At 37.7% G+C, this 23038-nt stretch overlaps 1 protein-coding gene across 1 annotated transcript in view; it reads right to left on the minus strand.

The window, feature by feature from the left end:
* Window positions 1-23038, minus strand: part of timd4 (T cell immunoglobulin and mucin domain containing 4) — a 1098921-nt gene that overhangs the window by 56312 nt on the left and 1019571 nt on the right. The window lies entirely within an intron of this gene.

A 23038-nucleotide genomic window follows, 5' to 3' on the forward strand; every position in this document is an offset into this window, starting at 1 on the left:
GCTATCGCATGCAAGGCGGAAGCAGCCTGGCCCGCAGCTATGTAAGCTCTAGCTCCGAGGGAGGTAGATAACTTACAGGCTTTGGATGGGAGACGAGGCGGACCCCGCGCACTCAACCTGAGGAATCGCCACATACCCCCTGGCTGTTTCACCGTCAAGAGTGGTTAGGGTGGAGGAACATGCAGCACGAGCAGAAAAAAGTGCTTTACAAGACCGCGTGAGCCTACTGTGCACCTCCGGGAAGAAGGGAACGCCCCTCTAGTCGGTCCGGCCGCGGAGCTGGGGGATAAACCATCTCCAACCCACGGCCGAAGCAGCCCGGGAAAGCACGGCTAACATGTCCGTTTCAGGATCCGTAGTGACAGCGCTCACCAGCCCGAAGGGGGCGAGCGGGTCTGGATCATCATCGGACAATGAAAGCCCACCCTCCGATGCCGCGGTGGACATCTGGTCTCCGGTGTCATCGGGCGTAAGGGCTACCATCTGTTAGACGGATCGCTTCCCCCGCCCGAAGCTTGGATGGAGCGCTTAGAGGAGCGGGAGGTCCGCGGGCCCGTGGGCGACGGATTATCTCTCGTTGAAACCCTCAGATCTGCCCGAGTGCCCGCTGCAGAGCAGGGGACAACTGGGGTGGTTCGCCCTTTGCAAAGGCTTACCGCGATCTTGCGCAACAGTCATGGCATCGCAATGACGACATGAACTGCCCGCGAGCAGCGCATTAACATGCTGGACCCCCAGACATGTAACGCAGTGCCCGCTCCCATCATCCAAGGACAGGTAACCACCGCATCCAGAAACGCACAGTCGGAGCGCCGTCCTGATAAGGACGTGCTGCACGACTGTGTTGCTCTTTCTGTGAAGTTTGCAACTTTATACGCACCGCTCTGGAGGACCGGACCCAAAGAACGCCAGGCAAGGGAGAAACCCAGCTCGACCGTCTGCCACTGCGTGTACACACTCTGGACCGGGAGAATGCTCTCGTTCGCTCAGAATCGCTGGTCACAGCAGGAGGAACCCTCATCGACTCGATCAGAAAGTCTCTGAAGCGAAAAGGATAGCGTCTGCTGGCGCCAGGTGAGCTTATATACTCAGTTGATTGCTTATGCCGCTCACCTGCGCAGGCTTGCGCTGCCAATTCATTCTTAATTGGCCCGTTCAATACTCTTTCAGACGAGTAGCTTCTGAACCGAACCTCCCTATGCGTGGATTTTACAATCAAATCCACTTATAGTGCTGAAGTTCCCCCCGAAGGGGAACTATTCTGCACTTCTGAATGGTTCTGATATTTATGTTTCTATTGTATCCTGTCTGGTTTGGACAGAAAAATTGCTTGTTATTGGTTGCATATTTTTAGGAACATAGGTAAACATAGGAATAAAACATAAAGTATCTTAATTTTGCTTACATTTTTTCAACTATACATTTGTGCTTCAAGTAATTAAGAATATTTATAGATGCCTTGGTTTAAAATATTCTAAAATTCTGAGCATAAAAATATTTATGCATTTCACAATATTACTTATTTCTTTAAAACTTGATCTCATTTTATGTTTCAGAAAATGTATTTTTTAAGTAGCTATGCAAGATTCTATTTTTAAAAAAACATGCAGTAATCTCAATATTGTAGATGTGCATTGGCAGTTCTGCAATTGAAATTCACTTTTATGAATGAATCAGCAAGAAACAAGGTCATGGTGGACACATCAGCTTCAAGTGTGACCAAGCAGAAAAAAAATATCTCTATAGATTCCTGAGTATAAGCACATTACGAAGCAAAGTCATTAAATGCAGTTTAGTTTTGCTGGATATGCATTTCGACTTACTTAAGCACTTGTGTAATCTATATCAATTAGCTTTATGGATGCTTAAACAAATCAATAGCGGTCGATGTGAACTGACCTTGTCTACATTTCTTTTGTTGATTAAACAATACTTAAACATTACCTTAGGTCTGCATTAAGATGGCATTGAATTTACTACTGTACATTACCAGGATACAAACTGTGTTAGTATTAATGTCCCAGACTGTGTTGTGCTCCAGTAAGCAGCCAATCTGCTGACAGACCTACAAGACTTCATTTCCCTGAATGATGCTAATGATATTTCTATATATCATTATATATATGCACATAGAGAGAGAGAGAGAGAGAGAGAGAGAGAGAGAGAGAGAGAGAGAGAGAGAGAGAGAGAGAGAGAGAAAGAAATGTCTTTTTAATAAAATATAATTTTAATTTCAGTACAAAAATAAACAATTTTATTTTAGAAAAAAAAATTTACATGCTGTCTGGGCATATATTAGAGCTGCAAAATAAATAATTTTCAGCATCAATATTGCAATGTGTGCATCCTCAATTTTCACATCACAGGATATGCAATGTTGAGTTGGGACCATAGTTGATTACAGTGCAGAGTTTAAAATACAATGGATTAAAAGTGGGTGAACAATCTCTCTAAGGCCTGTGACTGTGTGAACATTTCAATATTTCAGAGTTTAAAACATCCGGCCACCAGAAATATTAATGTTTGTAATTTTAATAAAGATTACATTATATACAATAAAGTTGATTACATGGAGTACAGTGCAGTAATCGACATACAGTGTTGATTATTCAATATTTGTACCCAAATGCTGTTAGTATTCTGAGCCTCCAGAAAATTATAATTTAGGTTTATCTTTGCTATATTGTATTTATCTATGCTTGTAAGGTATTTGTTATAGACTATTTAATATTCACCGCCCTACAAAATCACCCTAATCAATTAATAAAGAATTCTTTCCAAATAAAGCTGTATTCACACCGCAATGTATATCGCAGAATATAATATATATAATACATGTAAGGGGCTCTTGTTATGTTCTGTGTACTATAATTATTACATTTAACTACTTTCAACTAACTCTAAGTGTAACCCGAACCAAGTACATTTGGCCTGTATCATGAAGGTTCGAATGGTTCGAAAGACCCACCCTCCTAAGGTGCAGAATTTGTCCCATACATGAGCTCATTTGTCCTATTTTCACTGCTATGCCATTATAAATTGTGAAAATAACTCTTTGAAGTAGGCTTTAAGACCGATAAGAATCTGACATAAGTTACGTAATCTTTCACTACTGACCTACTGTATTGTTGTTAAATAGTGAAACCATTTTACAAGTAACTTTTATTCAAAATTTTGCAACTTATTCTTAAATAGTGACTAATATAAAGCTGTGAAGCACCAAAAGTACTATTTGAGGCATATCAAAATTGTAATGTAAATACCAATTAGACTATTGTTGTCATCCATAAATTTTAAAATTTACTCTTTTACAAGAGACGCTATAGAAAAATTGGGAACTCTACATTATTATTATCGTATATAATTGTTTATTATTCAAGTGGTGAAATTCTGAAAGAGGAAAGTTGAAAGTGCTGGCCAATTTGTTATTTCCTGAATAAATGGCAATAGGCTATAGCCTTAATAGGCAGTTTTTAATTTAATACTTTAGCAGATTCCTTTATCATTTCCTTATGATATATGATAAACATAATACGTATAAACATACCTTTTTTCAAATTCCTTTATTCTAAATCTTTAAGGAATGTTTTTGGCACATCAAAAAGTATGGTTATAATCACCACCCGACAAGCTAATGTCACTAAAATGCAGTATTTAAACTGTAAATATTTAACTAATAGAAAATAAGATGAATAACTGCAAAAAGGTCCACTTTTTGAGAAAAAAAGAACCACCCCTTTCACCAAGCTGGCTAAGAGCCTGACATGTACTTAATTAATGACATTACTAAGTGATTAAATTAAATTTTGCACTGCTGCAAGGTTACTTTAATAAAAAGAGACTTTTTCTCTTTATTTACAAATCAAAAATATGCAACATGGTGAAAGAATATCTATCATGTAACACAATATCATAATAAGTTTTGCTGGTAAAAGTTTATGGTGTTAAACATATCCTTTCTTTCTTAAATCAAATGGATCAATGTTGATATATATATAATACCCTTACTTTGTTCATCACATTTTCTCTGTACCTTCATCACCTCATCGTGCAGGGATTTACGATATTAATTTAATTTTTTTTGCATGGATATATTTAACACAGACATTTTCCAGAGGTCACTCAGAGGCATTTGCATTTTCTATACCCCAAACTGAAAACATGCTGTTAATTTAGCTCCCAAGATGAAGGTAACTTTTTCTATCATACTTTTTTTAAGGTACAATTCTTGTTATTAACAAACCATTAACTAAGATTTCTAGCTCAATAAAGTATTAATTTGCTCCTTATTTATAGTCATTCATAGTAGTTGGGTTTAGGGATATAATAGGATTACGGATGTAGAATAAGATAATTTATAAGTACTCATATACAGCCAATATTTTAATAACAGACAGGTAATAAGTCAATGGTTAATAGTGTAAATAGGTATTTAAACTGTGTTACTGTTGATCCTTCAGTTGAACATTAAATACTAAACTGTGGTTTTTGAAGATGCATGCAAGTCAACACCTCCTGGTGTGTTGAGAGTCAAACATATACAGGTACAATAAAAAAATAATACTTGTGTTTTTTGGTGATGCATTAAGGTTTTATAAGGCAAAATGATTGGTTTGTGCAATAACAAGGTACAATAACACAAAATATAAACAAGTGTTATGTTTACATGCGGACTGATCAATCATAGATTGTTTGATATGTGACAAGAGTCTTGCAGTCATGAACACAAAAGAACACAAAAAAATGTTGAAAACAACATTTAGGGCCCTATCATACACCCGGTGCAAGGCGCGACGCAATTATTGTTTTACTAGTTTCAGCTTGCCGCAGGAGTCGTTTTGACGTTTTGCACCACACTGTTTAAATAACAAATGCATTTGCACTCATATGTGCGCCCATAGGTGTTCTGGTCTGAAAAAGGAGGTGTGTTGAGGCGCATTGCTGGTGCGTTGCAATTTTGAGGAACTATGATAAACTGTTCAACAGACCACATTAAAGCTGGTCTAAAGTCTAGTGCAGAGTGCGTTAGTTTTGCGCCTTGCTTAAACATTGCTTAATAGATACAGGATATACAGCAGTACGCAAATATCTTTAAAAATGAAAAAGAATTAAAGGATTAAAATATTAGAAAAATTATTTTGTACTTAAATTATCAAAACCACCGACTCCATGCCTTTTTCATCTCGGGGGGCTTTTTTAGTTTATTCATGACAATTTGCTTTTGTATAATTTTATTATTATTATTATTAACAAGCTTAGATTTGCTCACCTGTCAGGTTTTAAAGCATATGAAGCATAGCATGTGTATTTGGCTATAGCTCAGTTTTCTGACCACACTTCATTGACCACACTTCATACATTACTTCCGGGGTGTGGTACATTCCCTTTCCGTAGGGAATCTGTAATTGTAAATTTTTTTCGGGATTTGTAAAAGTGTTTTGCGTCATGTTAAATTGTTTTCTAAAATGTAAATTTGTTTCATCCTTGGTAAAATTGTTTTTCCTGTGTAATTGTGTCTGATGATAGGAAAACATGTTTTTCAAAATGTAAATTTGTCTCGAGCTTTGTTAAAGTGTTTTGAACTTTGTAATGTTGTTTTGCACTTCCCGGCCACCGTAATATCTATCAGCTGATAACCACTAATAACACCCATTCAGTCGAGTGATAACATTAGAATAGGCTGACAATGATGTGTGCATCCTATGGAATCTTTACTATTACAGCAACACAGGTCATGTGATACTGACAATATGGTCCATGTAGAACATACTTTTCTAACCCAAAGTAAATTCCAATTCATAGGTGCGACCAAATGCACTCTTAAATTGCTGGTAAGCATTTTATGAATCATCAAGGATTTTAATGTGTACCTTAATGTTCAACTGAAGAAAAAAAAATGTTGGACTGCTTGAGGGTGAGCAAATCAACAGCAAATGTTCTGAGTCTCGGACAAAATATATGCTCAGTGTGTGTAGCTGTTTTGGGAGAAGCAGACCTGTTGTTGTACAATCATTGTATACGATTCACCAAACAGAATCCTAAATGAACTCAATTTAACAGCCTGTTCTTGTCCTTAATCTTGAACATTGTGTATTCCTAAATGCTGCCATGCTCTTGAATTAATTATGCTGTTCCTGGGAATTAGTTCTCAGTGTGTTTTGCCCGAGTAGCAGCACCATGCAGCGCTGAGGCAGTTTGTCCATTGATTTGACCTGTCAGAGACAGATTTAAAGGCAAAAAAGGACTCCTGACACAGCAACACATTTTGAACTCTCCACCAACTGTTTCACTTCCTACTTGCGCAACTTTTGCGAAAACTCCTGTTTTAGACTTGAGATTTGCTTGCAACATGTTTTGACCTTTTGTGACTCCATTGTGTTGTTTATTTTCTAATTGTTTATGGGTCAAAGGGTTTTTCACGCACCATTAAAAGTGTAATAAAGCTCTGCGTTTTTTTATACATTAGAATTTGTCCTGTTTAGTATTGTGTTAGAATAATAGAATTATCAAGATCATACATTTTGACCATTATTTATGGAAGACAACCATTAAAATGTCATGCAATTGTTTATGTATGAAAACATATGTTGTCATGCAAATTCAGAAGAATCAAATAAAAGTATCAATCCTAACTCCAATGAAGGATGCTATTTTTTTATTAATTGATTGTGTATTATCACTTATAAATTTTAATACGAACATGCCAAAATAGGTATGTAATTTAATTTTTATATTTATTTATTTTTATATATATGTTTCTTTATTTAACCAGATAAAAACCCATTGAGATCAATATCTCATTTACAAGGGTGACCTGGCCAAGAGGTCTGCAGCACACAATTTATATATTTAAAAAAGATAATAATAAAAATTTAATAATATTATTAATAAATAGAAAATTAAAATAATATAATATATATATACACTCACCGGCCACTTTATTAGGTACAACTTACTAGTACCGGGTTGGTAAGGGTTTTTCCCTTAGAACTTCCTTTATCGACCCAGGCTCGTTCTGAAAATGTAGTCCTGTGGACGTTTCTGGAGCCGGAAGTACATATGGCTGCATTTAATTTTTAAGCGGACACTACAGGGTGGTGTGACGCTTTTCCTTTTGGCACTTACCGGCTGGCTGCTTACCTCTGTCTGGAGGGCGTTCCCACCACAAACAATTTGTCCAGTTAGCTCGTCGTGAATGTTGGCAGGCTCAAGACGCAGAGAGGAGCTGACCATGATGATGACGGTGATTGGGTTCGAGTCCGGGGAAGAGCAGTTCCAGAAATCAGGTAAGAAAACAAAAACAAAATCAAAAAAATAGTTAACAAGTTCATAACAGGGTGAGGATGTGGTAAAATCCAAAAACATGGTAAAAATCAGACGAGGGCTTTTTTTTCTGGACGGCTTTTGTAAATCATTGGTTGGGTTTAGGGAAGGGGGAGGGTGGGTCAGCGAATTCGCCAGTCGCACGGTCAATCATTCTGTCATTCAGACAGACAGACAGACAGTCATTCGGCAGCGGCCTCTGGCGGGTTTACGCGAGAACAGCGTGGGTGCGAATGGCACTCGCAAGAGATGCGAAAAAGCGTGCACAGCGGCACAAAAACTGTGCAAATACGTACCTCCAGGGACGTATTTCACTGTCTCCAGAAATGTCTGCGGGACTACGTTCTCAGAATGAGCCTGGGTTGTCCTTTATCCTTCGTGGCATAGCTTCAACAAGGTAGTGGAAATATTTCTCAGAGATTTTGGTCCATATTGGCATGATAGCATCACACAGTTGCTCCAGATTTGTCGGCTGCACATCCATGATGCAAACCTCCCATTCCACCACATCCCAAAGGTGCTCTATTGGATTTAGGGCTGTTGACTGTGGAGGCCATTTGAGTACAGTGAACTTATTGTCATGTTTAAGAAACCAGTCTGAGATGATTCGCTCTTTATTACATGGTGCGTTATCCTGCTGGAAGTAGCAATCAGAAGATGGGTACACTGTGGTCATAATAGGATGGACATGGTCAGCAACAACACTCAGGTAGGCTGTGGCATTGACACAATGCTCAGTTGGAACTAATGGGCCAAAAGTGTGCCAAGAAAAATCCCCTGTGGCCGAATAAGCGGAGAAAATAAAAAGAAGTGACATCAAACGCGAGATGAAAACTTAGTGAACCAATCGCTTTATTTACTTTCTCTGACACCACATTCTTAAAGGGGAAAGACAAGAAAACTAGTGAAATCTGTCACATGTATAAATGTATGCACCACAGCAGCCCCTCTGGAATTCACAGAAATTTACACATCCAGACGAAAAGGAGGGTGAACACTTAGACCCACTCTCCTCCGGGTCACTTGCTGTTGGCTGCTGCGAGAAGCATCTGGAGCAACAGGTGGCTTGATGGAGACAGGACGGCCACGCCGAGGTGCCAAAGCCAGCTGAGTTGGCTGATCCAGATCTCTGTGAGCTGGTTTCAGGCAGTCAATTGAAACACATGCCAACCTCCCCCCAACATCAATCCTGAATGTCTTATTTGTAGAATATAGAACTACAGGCCCATCGTACGGTGGTTTCAGTGGACCTCTGTGTGCATCATGTCGGGGTCACCAAATGTGGCTAATTATGCAGAGAAAATAAAAAGAAGAGACATCAAACGAAAACTTTGTGAACCAATCGCTTTATTCACTTTCTCCGACAACACACTCTTAAAGAGGAAAACCACCCCATCACTTTCAGCTCAAAACTCTTAAAGGGGAAAGACAACACGAACATCTCGTGAATTCTGTCTGATGTATAAATGTATGTGCCACACCCCACACCATTACACCACCACCAGCAGCCTGAACCGTTGATTCAAGGCAGGATGGATCCATGCTTTCATGTTGTTGACAAAAAATTTTGACCCTACTATCCGAATGTGACAGTAGAAATCAAGACTCATCAGACCAGGCAACGTTTTTCCAATCTTTTATTGTCCAATTTTGGTGAGCCTGTGCAAATTGTGGCCTCAGTTTCCTGTTCATAGCTGACAGCAGTGACAACCGGTGTGGTCTTCTGCTGCTGTAGCCCATCAGCCTCAAGGTTCTATGTGTTGTGCGTTCGGAGATGCTCTTATGCATACATCAGTTATAACAAGTGTTTTTTTGAGTTACTGTTGTCTTTCTATCAGCTTGAACCTGTCTGACCATTCTCCTCTACTCAGACCAGCCCGTCTGGCACCAACAACCATGCCACATTTATACTCATTCAAATCACGTTTCTTCCCCATTATAATGCTCAGTTTGAACTGCAGCAGCTCGGCTTGATCAAGTCTATGTGGCTAAATGCATTGAGTTGCTGCCATGTGATTCGCTGATTAAAAATTTACTTTAATGAGCAGTTGGACAGGTGTACCTAATAAAGTGACCGGTGTGTTACAGTGAATGACAATAGAATAGTATTTCATCCATCCTTTGACATTTTACTTTCACAGAGGCTATTTGAGACAGTAATTGAGCATTTAATGTGCTCTCTATTCAATATAAATTCATTTTTGTAAATTGAATTTGATGAGGAAACTATAATGGAATGTTTTGTCCTTTTATTGAAGAAAGTATTTTGATGCCGCTGAATGTAACAAATACATTTATGTATTTTCTGACCTAACATATAACATGTGCTTTTAATCTGACTTTGACTTTTAGCTTGGAACATGAATTTATAATCAAATTTATGCTACAGATGCCTGGAGAATTGATATAGCCTATAATGCAGAAGCTCTTTCTTAAATCCAGATTTTACAATGGACTTCAAGTTTAAACTTCAAGTGTGCAGCGTCATGCAAATTATTTAACAATATTCACTTCATTTCTTATGTACCATTTTAAATCTTCTCATGATTGCTATTTTTAGTTTTTTTTGTACTTTTTTTAAGGTGAAATCGCCTTTAATATGTAACAGTGAAATTTATTATGAAGGGTTTTTTATTATATTGAGACAATGCTGCAGGAAACACACTGTTGGCAGAAATGTTTATTCTCATTCCAAGTAAAACTGTCTGTATGCTTCGTGAAGTATGACTATAGCTCAAACCAAGTGAGAGTAAATTTGTGCCAAAAGCCTGTAGAGATTGCTCTGAAAAGCTGAATTTGATGCCAATAACCAAAGATATGGGATACATTTTCTTCTCTCTTTTTAAATGTAGATTTATTTAGCCATCCAGTACACCAGGGTTTTTCAAACAGGGATAAGGCTGGCAAGTGTTTATATCAAATGTAATATTAGCATAAATAAACTAAGTTTTACAATAATCACAATATACAGTGCTGCTCCAGAGTGCTCTTGACCTCAGACTGGGGTGACGATTCATCTTCCAACAGGACAATGACCCAAAGCACACCGCCAAAATATCAATGGAGTGGCTTCACAACAACTCTGTGAATGTCATTGAGTGGCTCAGCTAGAGCCCAGACCTAAAACCTATTGAACATCTCTGGAGATATCTGAGAATGACTGTACACCACTGCTTCCCATCCAACCTGATAGAGCTTGAGAGGTACTACAAAGAGGAATGGGCAAACATTCCCAAAGACAGGTGTGCCAAGGTTGTGGCATCATTTTCAGAAAGACTTGTGGCTGTAATTGCTGCCAAGGTTCATCAACAAGTATTGAGCAAAGGCTGTTAATACTTATGTACATGTGATTTTTCAGGGGTTTTTTTTTTAAATAAGTTTCAAAAAATCTTTTTCACATTGTCATTATGGGGTAATGTGTGTAGAATTTCAAGGAAATAGATGAATTAAATCCATTTTGGAATATGGCTGTAAAATAAAAATTCTTTGGAAAAAGTGAAGCACTAAGAATACTTTCCGGATGCACTGTATTATCAAACCAAACTCTGTAGTCTAATTAAATTAAATAACTGTATAGTTTGCTTTATGATCAGAAAATATAATTCTATTTAACATATAATGTAATTTTGTGGGTGACGCAGTGGCGCAGTAGCTAGTGCTGTCAACTCACAGCAAGAAGGTTATTGGTTCAAGCCTCGGCTGGGTCAGTTAGCGTTTCTTTGTGGAGTTTGCATGTTCTTCCTGCGGTCATGTGGGTTTCCTTCGGGTGCTCCGGTTTCCCCCTACAGTCCAAACACATGCAGTAGGTGAATTGGGTAGGCTAAATTGTTCGTAGTGTATGTGTGTTAATTAGAGTGTATGGATGTTTCCCAGACATGGGTTGCAGCTGGAAGGGCATCCGCTGCGTAAAACATATGCTGGATAAGTTGGCGGTTCATTTCTCTGTGGCGACCCCAGATTAATAAAGGGACTAAGCTGAAAAGAAAATGAATGAATGAATAAATAAATGTTGCTAGAGCGAAGCGGTGGCTTAGTGGTTAGCACTGTCACCTCACAGCAAGAAGGTCACCAGTTTGAGTCCCGACTGGGTTGGCACTTTTGTGTGGAGTTTGAATGTTCTCTGCATGTTTGCGTGGGTTTCCTCTAGGTGCTCTGGTTTCCCCCACAGTCCAAAGATTTGCGACATAGGTGAATTGTTTAAACTAAATTGGCCGTAGTGTATGTGTGTGAATGAGTGTGTATGGGTGTTTCCCAGTACTGTGTTACAGCTGGAGGGGAATCTGCTGTGTTAAACAGATGGTGGATAAGTTGGTGATTCATTCCACTGTGGTGACCCCTGATGAATAAAGGGACTAAGCCCAATAAAAATCAATTAATGAAAAATAAATTAATGAAAAAGTTTAATAAAAGTATGGCTATTAAATTACAGAAATTTACTGTAAAATAACAGACATTAAAAGGAGGGGGGGTAAATGTCTGTTATTTAACTGCCTTAATTTTATTTTCTTTTTTTCAGCACACCAGATGCCAGAAAAAAAATTAAATAACAGTTTTTTTTTTACAATGTTACTTACTTGTTACTGGCCACTTCTACCTTGTGGTGAGGAGGACAAAGTTTCCTGTCTGCAGACACTGTTCTAACACTGTTTGGGTCTAGTCCGCTCTTTTGAAATTCTAGGTTGAGTGAGTCCATTTATTTTATTCAAGGTTCTTGCCTCCAGCATCTGCTTTGGAACCCTGTGGTTTTTCATCCTAACAGCATGACCGAATCACCTCATCTTATGCCTGTCAATTATTTCAGTCAGTGGTTCGTCTTGTAGGTTTGTCCTGATGGTCTGGTTCCAGATGAGTTTTGGCAGCGACTTGTCTAATGTACCACATCTCTATCGCCTACTACCTGTTGTTCCTGCTGCTAGTACAGTAAGTGCCCAAGACTCACACCCATAGGTAAGAGTTTTCACATAGGTGGAGTTATAAACAGCTAGCTTTGTTCTGGTGGAGAATTCTCTCTTTCTTGATAAAGTCTGCCAGATGTGCCGACCCTCGCATTTAGATCCTTATCGGGTTTCCCATCCTCATATAACACTGTTCCTAGGTATTTGAACCCTTCCTAAGAGCTCTTTTCCTTACTAATAGTATTTACAGGGATATATTATCAATATTTGCTATGGCTCTGAGACGTGGACTTTGTACACCTAGCAAGAACGCAGACTCAATTCTTTCCATCTTCACTGCCTGAGGAGGATCCTGGGTATCTCCTGACAGGACCATGTCTCAAACAAAAACGTGCTAGCCTAGGCAAAACCCCCTGCATGCATGCACTCCTTTCCCAAAGAAAGGAGGCTGGTCAGAACATGTCTGCCATTTGCAGGATGGCCAAATTCCTAAAGACATAATGTATGGTGAGCTTGCCTCTGGCAGCAGGCCAACAGGTAGACCATTGCTCTGGTATAAAGACGTCTGTAAGCGTCACATAAAAGCTGGAAGCCTGAACCCTGCAGACTTGGAAACTGCAACTTCAAACCATGCCAGTTGGCGGCATGCTGTAAAAACCAGCATAAAGCTGAGTGAGGGAAAAAGAGAGGACCAACAGGAAGAAAAGAGACAAAATAGAAAGCAGAGAGCAGAGACAGGGCCTACAGAAGCAGCCACAGGCTTCACATGTACCAAATGCAACAGATTCTGCCGCTCCCATATTGGACTGTTTAGCCACAGTAGGCACTGCAACTCCACCAGACTGACCAGGGTGCAATTCTATTATGTCTACCTATGTATATTATCAATGAATAAAGTATTACTTAAGCAACCAGAATCATAGACGTGTACAATAAGGTCTGGTTCTGTATCTCAAATATACACCAAAAACAAAAGCTATAAGTGACATATTTTAGATTTGCAAAATGTGATTTGCCCTCTAGTAGATCTGTCATCTGAAACATGCAATAAAAAAATAACTGATCAGTTTTGCAAAAATGTATTTCCAATGAGCCTGGACTGACATTTTTGCACAAAATCTTTGGAAATTTATATTATGTTTGGCTCTTTTTTAAAGATGTGGCATTTCACTCAGTTTGCAACACTCTTTATGCTTTGATTTGCTAATGTTTGATGATCCCTTGAGGGATGTGATAGCATTACATTCAAAGTATATCATTATTAATGAATCTTTACCTACCATATTGGTTAGTAGTGTGTTGGATTTGTGTTACCCGCCATGGTTAATTTTTACCCTGCATTTTGTGAGTGTTAATTTCAAACCCTTGTTCTGAAACACTGATCTAGTAGTGGTAAAGGCAGATTAAGAGGTCGGGGGGTCATTTTCCATTTTATTAACACTCTGACAGGGGTTCCCTCACGAATTTTTGCTTGGGGCCCCTGTCAGTGTGTTAATAAATAGCAAAATGACCCTTGACCCCTTCATCTGAGCAGTTTTTTTTTTTTTTTGTCAGCAAACAACATTCAGTTGACTGATAAGAAACTGCTAGGATAAAAAGAGAATTGGTACAATTTAAATCATATAATAATTTTAAAACCAACAGCCTACTTTACTGAAATAGAATCAAGTCATCAAATTTCATCACTTTATCTTTTTTGCTTTTGGTAGACAAAATGTTTCTTGGAGCTTTATATGATTAAAGTTTAACCACTGAAGTTACATTGTATTTTTTGATAATGTTTTTGGGAGGGGTGCATTTTAAATGTCTCAGGACCACTGCCATGGAGGTTCAGAGAGCTCTTGAATTTCATCTGAAATATCTTAATTTGAGTTCTGAAGATGAAGAATGAAGTTCTCAGGGAATTTCATTAACAGTAAATGACAGTGTCACTTTAAAAAATGCGGTTCATTGCATCTGAAATGAAGTTGAACAATACTAAATTTAATTTGTTTGTTTAAATTCAGTTGATAAAAATTGTTTGCAAGCACTTACCTCAAAATAAATATAGTAAATCCAATGAATGTGCAGCTTTATAATGCCAAACATACGATAACTTAATGCTTCATGCTTCAATTTATGACGAGATAGTGTATTTGTGTTTTAAAGCATTGGTTCCCAAAGTGGGGGTCGGGACCCCCATGGGGTCGCGGGACAATGAAAGGGGGTGGCTTGGTGATTTCCAAAATCAAATCAATTTTATTAAACTATTAGAATTACCACATTTTATTCACAACCCACAGAAGATAAAATTTTTTAGTTTTAATAGTAAAAAAACAACAACATGCAAATGAAAAGCCATCAGCCTTTCAATTATTAATATTATTATTTATTATTGTTTCAAGAGTTCACACTTAGCTGATGATTGATAATAAAGCTAGTTTGGTGTGCTGTCCCGGGAGAGAGCCCTGAGCTTATAAGATCCTCGAGCCCTGGGCTCCCTCCCGTTGCAATGCGAGAGGGAGTTTGAGCTCAGGTAGATCTCGATGACTCCCCTTCTTGCTTGTTGTAGCTAAGTGTCAGATATGGATGCTGAAAGGTGTACTCAGAGTTTAACTAAAGTATTTTGATTAATTGTTTAGAGTGCTTGTTTTTGAACTGTGGGAGGAAACCAGAGGACCAGGGGATAACCCACGCGACCACAGGGAGAATGAGCAAACTCCGCACAGAAATGCCGTCTGGTTTGGAAAGGAATTAAACCACGGGCATTCTTGCTGTGAGGCAACATCGCTGGCCACCGTGACGCCCGTTTGAAAGGAGGGAAAGTAGGGTTGGGTGGGGGGTTTCTTCAAGACGAAGATATTGATAGGATAATCAGTCATTAGCTAAAGTTGGAACAGCTGTGAACAATCATAGGCACGTGATCCTCTCGAAATTTGTTTATAAATAAACTTCACTTATGCAATAGTAATAGTGTCAGCTACAGCAGATAGATTTTTTAGCACCAGGTTAAACTTTCTGACACATTCATGGCAGTCAAATACATTACAAATAAATCCAGGCCACCGCTGAACATTGAGGATGATCTCCGAGTGGCGGTCTCCACAATTAAACCAAGAATAAAACATTTTGACCACCAGTCTCTTTAGTCAAGGTTAATATTAAATTAAACAAATTAGTAACTGACTATAAAAATGACACTTTGTACTTTTTGGTGTTGTCAATATGCTCGTGTTTATATAGGCCTATTGTTGTGTGCGCAACGTTTGTCATCGATAGACCAAAGTGCTGTCTTTGCCTCCTTCGTAAATTGCATATACAGAACCCGCCAGCAGAACAGCGACTCTTTTGGAGTGCTGAAGCACGTCAGAGGGTTACATAACATTACATGGTTAGACCGATACAAAGGACAGATGACAGCACATGGCTGCAATGGAAAGAAATAGAGTGAGGACATTTTCAGAATCACCATAGTGTTTTCATAATCAATGAAATCCAAAAAAAACTAAATATATATCTTGCACAGTCAATGTAGGCTAATATATTCTTACACAATGGGAGGGTCAGTTCTGGGTAAAGGTTGCATTTATTGCCTGGATTAACTTGATTTTGGATGGATTGTACATTTTTAATCAGCGCATGAAGCTGAATCCTTAGGGGCTTTTTATTGCTGCCATTTCTTTTTGGATTCTGGATTTGTGCGTTTCAATGTGTGACCAGAATTCACATTTAAAAAGAGCCAATTGTCACTTCCTGCACGTTTCGTAATGTCTCTATGGACAACTGGCTGCAGCTGAACTTGGACACATGGACAACCTGGACGAGTCTGATAACAGGCTCACAGCTGCCACAGAAAACCTGCTTTGACAGTTACTGGGAGATTATGAATCTAGCCATAAATCTGTTCAAACGAAAAAAAAAAAAAAGATGCATTCTGTACAAAGTCATTGAGAGAGCGAGACATAAAGAAAAAAGAAAAAAGAAAAGAATGCAAAAGAGCATGATGTGATATGATATAAGATGCTCTCTATTTTGATCTCAGTCTGAGACCTTAAAAGGAAAAAACTGTAGGAGAGCTCTGATCTAGATGGATTAGCAGCGTTAAGGACACTTCTAATAGCTTCATTGACGTCGTACAATCGGAGAGCCCAGGGCTCTCGGCCACCTCTTTTATCAGACCAGCATGATTGGAGAGTGGAGAGAGGTTGTGTCTGCGGGCCCTTGCTGGAGATATGACCATGTGCCAAAGACTTGTACCCCTCACGCAGAAGAAAAAAAAAAACATTACTGGGAAACTCAAAGGTGGGTGTCGGGAAACTGGAACAGCATGCAATATAGAAAAAAGGAAGAGAACAGATAAAAAATGCAACTACTGTAGGTGTGTTGTTTGTGTAACTCTCTCAGTTGGCACTGACGAACCTAAATGCTATACCAAGCTATTCTTATACCATGTTTTAGTGCATATATTGTGTAAATACTTTCATTCATTCATTCATTTTCTTCTTGGCTTAGTCTCTTTTATAATCTGGGGTCACCACAGCAGAATGAACCGAATAAAAACTTATACGAATAAATACTTTAACATGTTCATTTTTAAAATTGATTTTAAAGATTAACTTTTAACAATCATCCATTGTTTATATTATGCATATATAAATGTAATTTTCTTTTTTTACAGGGGCTATTTGTAGAACTCATAGTGAACTGCAGCCAGCAACATGTAAATTGCTCATAGTGAAATTCTTGTTCATTCTTTGATTAGAATTTAAAATAGTCCTTTTTTGCAATTCACAGATAACATACATCCATACTTTTTCCACACTCTTACTGTAAGAGCAATATTTAGAAGCATATATAAAATATATGTGCAGCTTTCACAAAATAACCAAATAAACACAGCAGTTATAGTTAAAAAACTTTATATTTGGAAGCTGATAACAAGTATATTTTAAGACAAGTTTTTCTGAACATTAATATAGTATGACATCAATAAATCAAAATATTTGGATGATACTGAAAGCAGATAATCCTTTGTAAATCAAAGCCCAAATGCAGTAAATCTAATTATGATTTTTTCTAAACCTGATTAAATTTAGGGATGCACCTATATAGAAGCCAATAACTGAAATATTGACAGGTAAATATAAATCTTGATATTAATTTCTCTGAGCTTGATGGTATCCATTGAAATGCAAAATATGACCAGTATTTTTAACCGGAAACCCTTTATATTTAGAAAGCGATAACCAATATGTAGGCAGGTAAATATTATTCTGTATATGAATTATTTAGAGCTTTATGGTTTCCATCAAAACGGTAACTTTGAACGATACTACTAACCAATAACCCTTTATATTTAGAAGCTGGTAACCAATATACACTCAATAAAATTAGCTTTGCTGCTTGTTCAAACTATTTCTTTAAAATTAAGTTAACTTAATTGATTTGTGATGGAACAACAGGTAAGAATTGTGTGGAACCCAGTGTTTATTAAAGTGAACAGTATATGCTGATACCTCAGCCCTATTACAGGAGTCAGGAACAAAATACAAACAAAAGACAACTGATAAACAGGTAATAATTATTCTTTATTTGCATTTTTCTGAGCCTCGTTGAATTTGGGTATCCAACAATAGGAACAATGGCCAATCCTGCACTGTAAAAAGCGAAACATTAAACAAATTACTTTGACTTGTTACAATTAAATGAATTAAGTTTGACAAAACAACCATAAGATTTGTGATCCAATACACCACTACTGATAGCCGATAACCCTTTATATTTGGAAGTTGCTAACAGCTGATAAATATATAAAAAACAAAATACAAAGAAATACAATAGACAGAAGATTTTATTTTATTACTTTAACCGCAGAAAACAAGGAAACTGCACAAATACATTAAGATCTTCAATTTTGCCTTAAACCATTTGCAAATTGCACTGCTGAAGTCCTCTTTAAAAACACTGCTGACATCTTGTTTCCCTCAAGCATAAACTCTTCTAAAGCTGCATATCCCCCAAATGCCTCTGTCGTGTAGATCAACATACAAGATGCATTAAATATTTTCTGTTTTTAGCAGAAGATGGTGTCGTGTAAATGCACCCTTAATTCTTATAAGACAGACTGACATTTATGTGGCACCACTACAGCACTGTGATCAAATTATATTAGCAGTTTTCTTCAAAACCTCATATATGATGGAAATCAATAACCAGTCATTCCGGTGATGTCATTGAGTGGTGTGATTACAGATTGGGCTCCATCTTCAGACCCAGGGATATTTATAGTGAGCATTTCACGGCTCATAGTGATTTGTTGCTGATTGCCGAGTTGTTTTTTTACACTCTTTGTATGCTCAACAAGCCTCCGCCAGACTCGCAAAAAGTCGTTCATCATGAGTCAGTGGCTTGAGGTCTCTTTTATCACACGAGCGGAGATGACATTCCTTCTCCGCTCGTGTGGATTTACATCCCTCAGGCAGTGAGAGATCCTGTTGGAGATCAATCCAAATCAGTGGAATACTCTAGGTTATGATATAAATCCTGTTTATTTTCTTTATTTTGTATAGCAAAGCAGAGTCATCACTCTATGTTATATTATTCAATGTAAATTTTACTCTATAATCCATGTTTTCAAGCCTTAAAACATCAAGAAAAAAATATTTATTTATAAAATTTCTGTAGAATACTTGATTCTGTTTGGTCAGTCATGCACTGTAAAAAATAAAATCAATTTTGAGTTTATTAAGCTTCAGTTGTTGAAGTTGTGCCAAATAGTAGTCAAATGTACTTTAAGGAATAATTTGGCACAACTTAAGATGCACAACCACTGAAGCTTCATTCATTCATTCATTCATTCATTCATTCATTTTCTTTTCGGCTTAGTCCCTTTATTAATCCGGGGGTCGCCATAGCGGAATGAACCACCAACTGATCCAGCATATGTTTAAGCCAGCGGATGCCCTTCCAGCTGCAACCCATCTCTAGGAAACATCCATACACACTCATTCACACTCATACACTGTGGACAATTTAGCCTAACCAATTCACCTGTATCGCATGTCTTTGGACTGTGGGGGAAACCTTTCTTGCTGTAAGACGACAGCACTACTTACTGCGCCACTGCGTCACCCCACTGAAGCTTAATAAACTCAAAATTTCTTTGCAACCGGTTGCTATAAAATTTTAAGTCAACTCAACTTTTTATTCTTTAAAGAAATTAAGTAATTTAAGTTTAAAGTCTCCTCAACTGAATTTTTTACTTTCATTGAACAAACAGTTTCAAACATGCAGTAAAATAAATTCAACTCTGAGCTCAAAAATATGTCCACCTAACTTACAATTTTAAACTAAAATAACAATTTTATTAAGTTGCATTTTTTACAGTGTGACTTTCTATTTATTCTCTGATAACAACTGGTAAAAGAAACACATTTTCCCATGCACAATATAAAACTTTTTTTTCTCTCTACTGTTCACACAATACCTTTGTAGTCACTTAAAAGTTCATTTAATTTACTTAATTTTAAAATAGAAATAGAGTAATGCAAAAGTACTGTAACGAGATATGCACAATGCTTGATTCGTTTTACAATAGTTAAATGTCTGCATGAACACTTATGCAGGACTTTTGTCAGCACATGTGCGTAGTGAAAAGCAAACGTGAAAAAGTGCGGATATCAATAATGAAAATGTATTTATCAGAAAATGCTTAACAAATGTTTATTATAAACGCCATAAAAGTTTAGTTCACAATACCTATAGTTTTGTTATACCCGTTGTCTTGTTTTGTAGAACTAAATATTTAATGTTTCTTTAAACAAATGCTGTAAAATGATGATTCATGTTTTAATATGGAAATTATTCATGAAATCACTTTGTTTTTCCAGTAGTGTTTATTTTCATCGATATTGTAATAAATGAGTTGTTCACTTTTGTAGCTTTGTAATGAGAACAATTGTGTAACTTCATTTCAGTTATACCACAAAGGGTTTACAAAACAGTATTATAAGAGGTCTTTTATGCAACCCAAGCTCATTCTGGAAACGTAGCCCCGCGGACGTTTCTGGAGACTGCAATTTACGTGGCCGGAGGTACATATGGACGTTTAGTTTTTTCAAACGAACGCTGCGGGGCGGTGTGGCACCGCTCCGCTCCTCCTCTTCGCGCTCGCCGGCCAACGGCTCGCCTCCGAGTGGAGGGATTTCCCGATGCAACCAGTTTGTCCGCTTAGCTCACAGCGTTGCGTCGGCGGAGCGGAGGCGCCGGAGGAGGAGCCGGCCGCGGGGGCGACCACCGGGATTGAGTCCGGGGAACAGCGGTTCCAGAAATCAGGTAAGATGAAAAACAGAATCCGAAAAATAAGGGCGAGAACGTGACGGGATCCGAAAACGCAGTCGAAAACGAAGACAAGGGCTTTTGCTTTTTTTTTTCTGGACGGATTTTGCAAACCGTCGCTCGGGTTTAGGGAAGGAGGAGGAGGAAGAGGAGGGCCTCCGGGTCGGCCGATCTGGCTGCTTTTTGTGCGAGAACAGCGCGGGCGCAGATCCGCGAAAACAAAAACCGCTCGCATACCTCCCGGGATGTATCTCGCTGTCTGCAGAAACGTCCGCGGGGCTACGCTTTCACAATGAGCCCGGGTTGCTTTTATGTACCATATAAGGTCAAATTTTTACAAAAGTACAAAACTTGTTCTTAAGGAGCATTATTTCTGCCACCATGAACCTTTTTTCTAAGAGTGCACCATCTTGCGACTAAATAATATTAATAAAAAAATAACAACAACAGGAAGTTAATGTAGGCTGCATCCAGCCATGCAAGTACACTCTCAGAAAGGTACGCGAGCTGTCACTGGGGTGGTACCTTTTCAAAAGGTACACATTTGTACTTGAAGGGTACAAATATATATATATATATATATATATATATATATATATATATATATATATATATATATATATATATATATATATATATATATATATATATATATATTTATATATATATATATATATATATTAGTACCTACCTCTTGTGTGGAGTTTGCATGTTCTCCCCATATTTGCAAAGGTTTCCTCTGGGAGCTCGGGTTTCCACCACAGTCTTAAAACATGCAGTACAGGTGAATTGATTAAACTAAATTGGCCATAATGTATGAGTGTGTGAATGAGTCTGTATGGATGTTTCCCTGAATTGGGTTGCAGCTGGAAGGGCATCTGCTGTGTAAAACTCATACTGGATAAGTTGGCGGTTCTTTCCGCTGTGGCAACCCCTGATAAATAAAGAGACTAAGCCGTAAAGCAAATGACACAATGTATGAAGCATGGGATATTTTATACTGACCTATTGTCATTTTGTGCAGATGAAATCTGCTGTAGACGACTCATATACAATTTTGTCAAGAAATTAAGATTTAATTTTTTTTAAATATTAAAAAATCTTAAAAGGCTCAGAAAATAGACGTCAATAAAAACAAAAAATAACAATAATAATAAAATTGATGTGACAAATTGAAATAAAATGACACTTTTGTGAATGATTTATCTATGGAAAATACAATTGTAATTTTCTGTTTAAAAGTCTTGGATCTCAAACTGAAATGAATTCATCCCAAAAGCTGCTTAGTAATTATAACACAGTTCAGCAGTGTTCATTATTCTTCATTTACTGGCTAATATTTTAAGTCACAGTACTTTTCTTTTCGTTTTATCATTTCAAAATCCATTACTCTTTTCACTTACTTGAACATATAAATACTGGTATTTTTACCTAAAAACAGTGTTATTTAGTCTGACAAATGTGAGCACTGTAAAAAACTTATTAACATACCAAACACAAAATAATAGACATGAGCTCTGTTTTATTCTTTCATGAATAGGTAATCATCGGATAAAACATCAAAAAAGTCATAATAATCGAGGTTAAACACAAGATTTACCCCATGCAATCATTTCAAACTGTTTGCTTGATGAAACTGAATAGGGAGCAGCTGTTAACAAATGAAAGTCTGTGAGAAATCAAATTGTCCTTTTCTCCCTGGATTGTTTTATGAATACATCACAATATGATGCAAGCTTTGCAAAGAGCCTGTTATTGAAGGATGGAGCCGTTAAAACTGTATTGGATACAACAGCAAATCTGAGTCATATGTCTATAGCAGTTGCTTATTTCACATAGAAAGGCTTGTTTCCTAAAGGTCAGTGAGCATGTGGTAAATTACATTTTACCATACTAATAAAATTAATAAGTAAAATAAAGGTTTTAAGTAAGAGCATAATATAATTAAATGAATATTATATGGGCGACGCAGTGGCGCAGTAGGTAGTGCTGTCGCCTCACAGAAAGAAGGTCGCTGGTACGATCCTCTGCTCAGTTGGCGTTTCTGTGTGGAGTTTGCATGTTCTCCCTGCGTTTCCGTGGGTTTCCTCCGAGTGTTCCGGTTTCCCCCACAGTCTAAAGACAAGCCGTATAGGTGAATTGGGTAAGCTAAATTGGCCGTAGTGTATGAGTGTGTGTGTGTGAATGTGTGTGTGGAAGTTTCCCAGAGATGGGTTGCGGCTGGAAGGGCATCCGCTGCGTAAAAATGTGCTGGATAAGTTATTGGTTCATTCCGTTGTGGTGACCCCAGATTAATAAAGGGACTAAGCCGACATGAAAATAAATGAATGAATATTATATGCCATTTATCCACAGATCAAATGTAACGATTCATTCTAACGTTATTTTCTTCCCAACTGTTTACTTTTACAAACATAACCAACATTATCTTAAGTTGTATGTATTTTGTGTTGTTTTGGCATAGCCTTGTGGACATTTGACAGCTTTTTTATGTTGTTACTGTA

This window comes from Danio rerio, chromosome 21, assembly GCF_052040795.2.
Source record: "Danio rerio strain M-AB ecotype USA chromosome 21, GRCz13ab, whole genome shotgun sequence".
Lineage (NCBI taxonomy): Eukaryota > Metazoa > Chordata > Actinopteri > Cypriniformes > Danionidae > Danio > Danio rerio.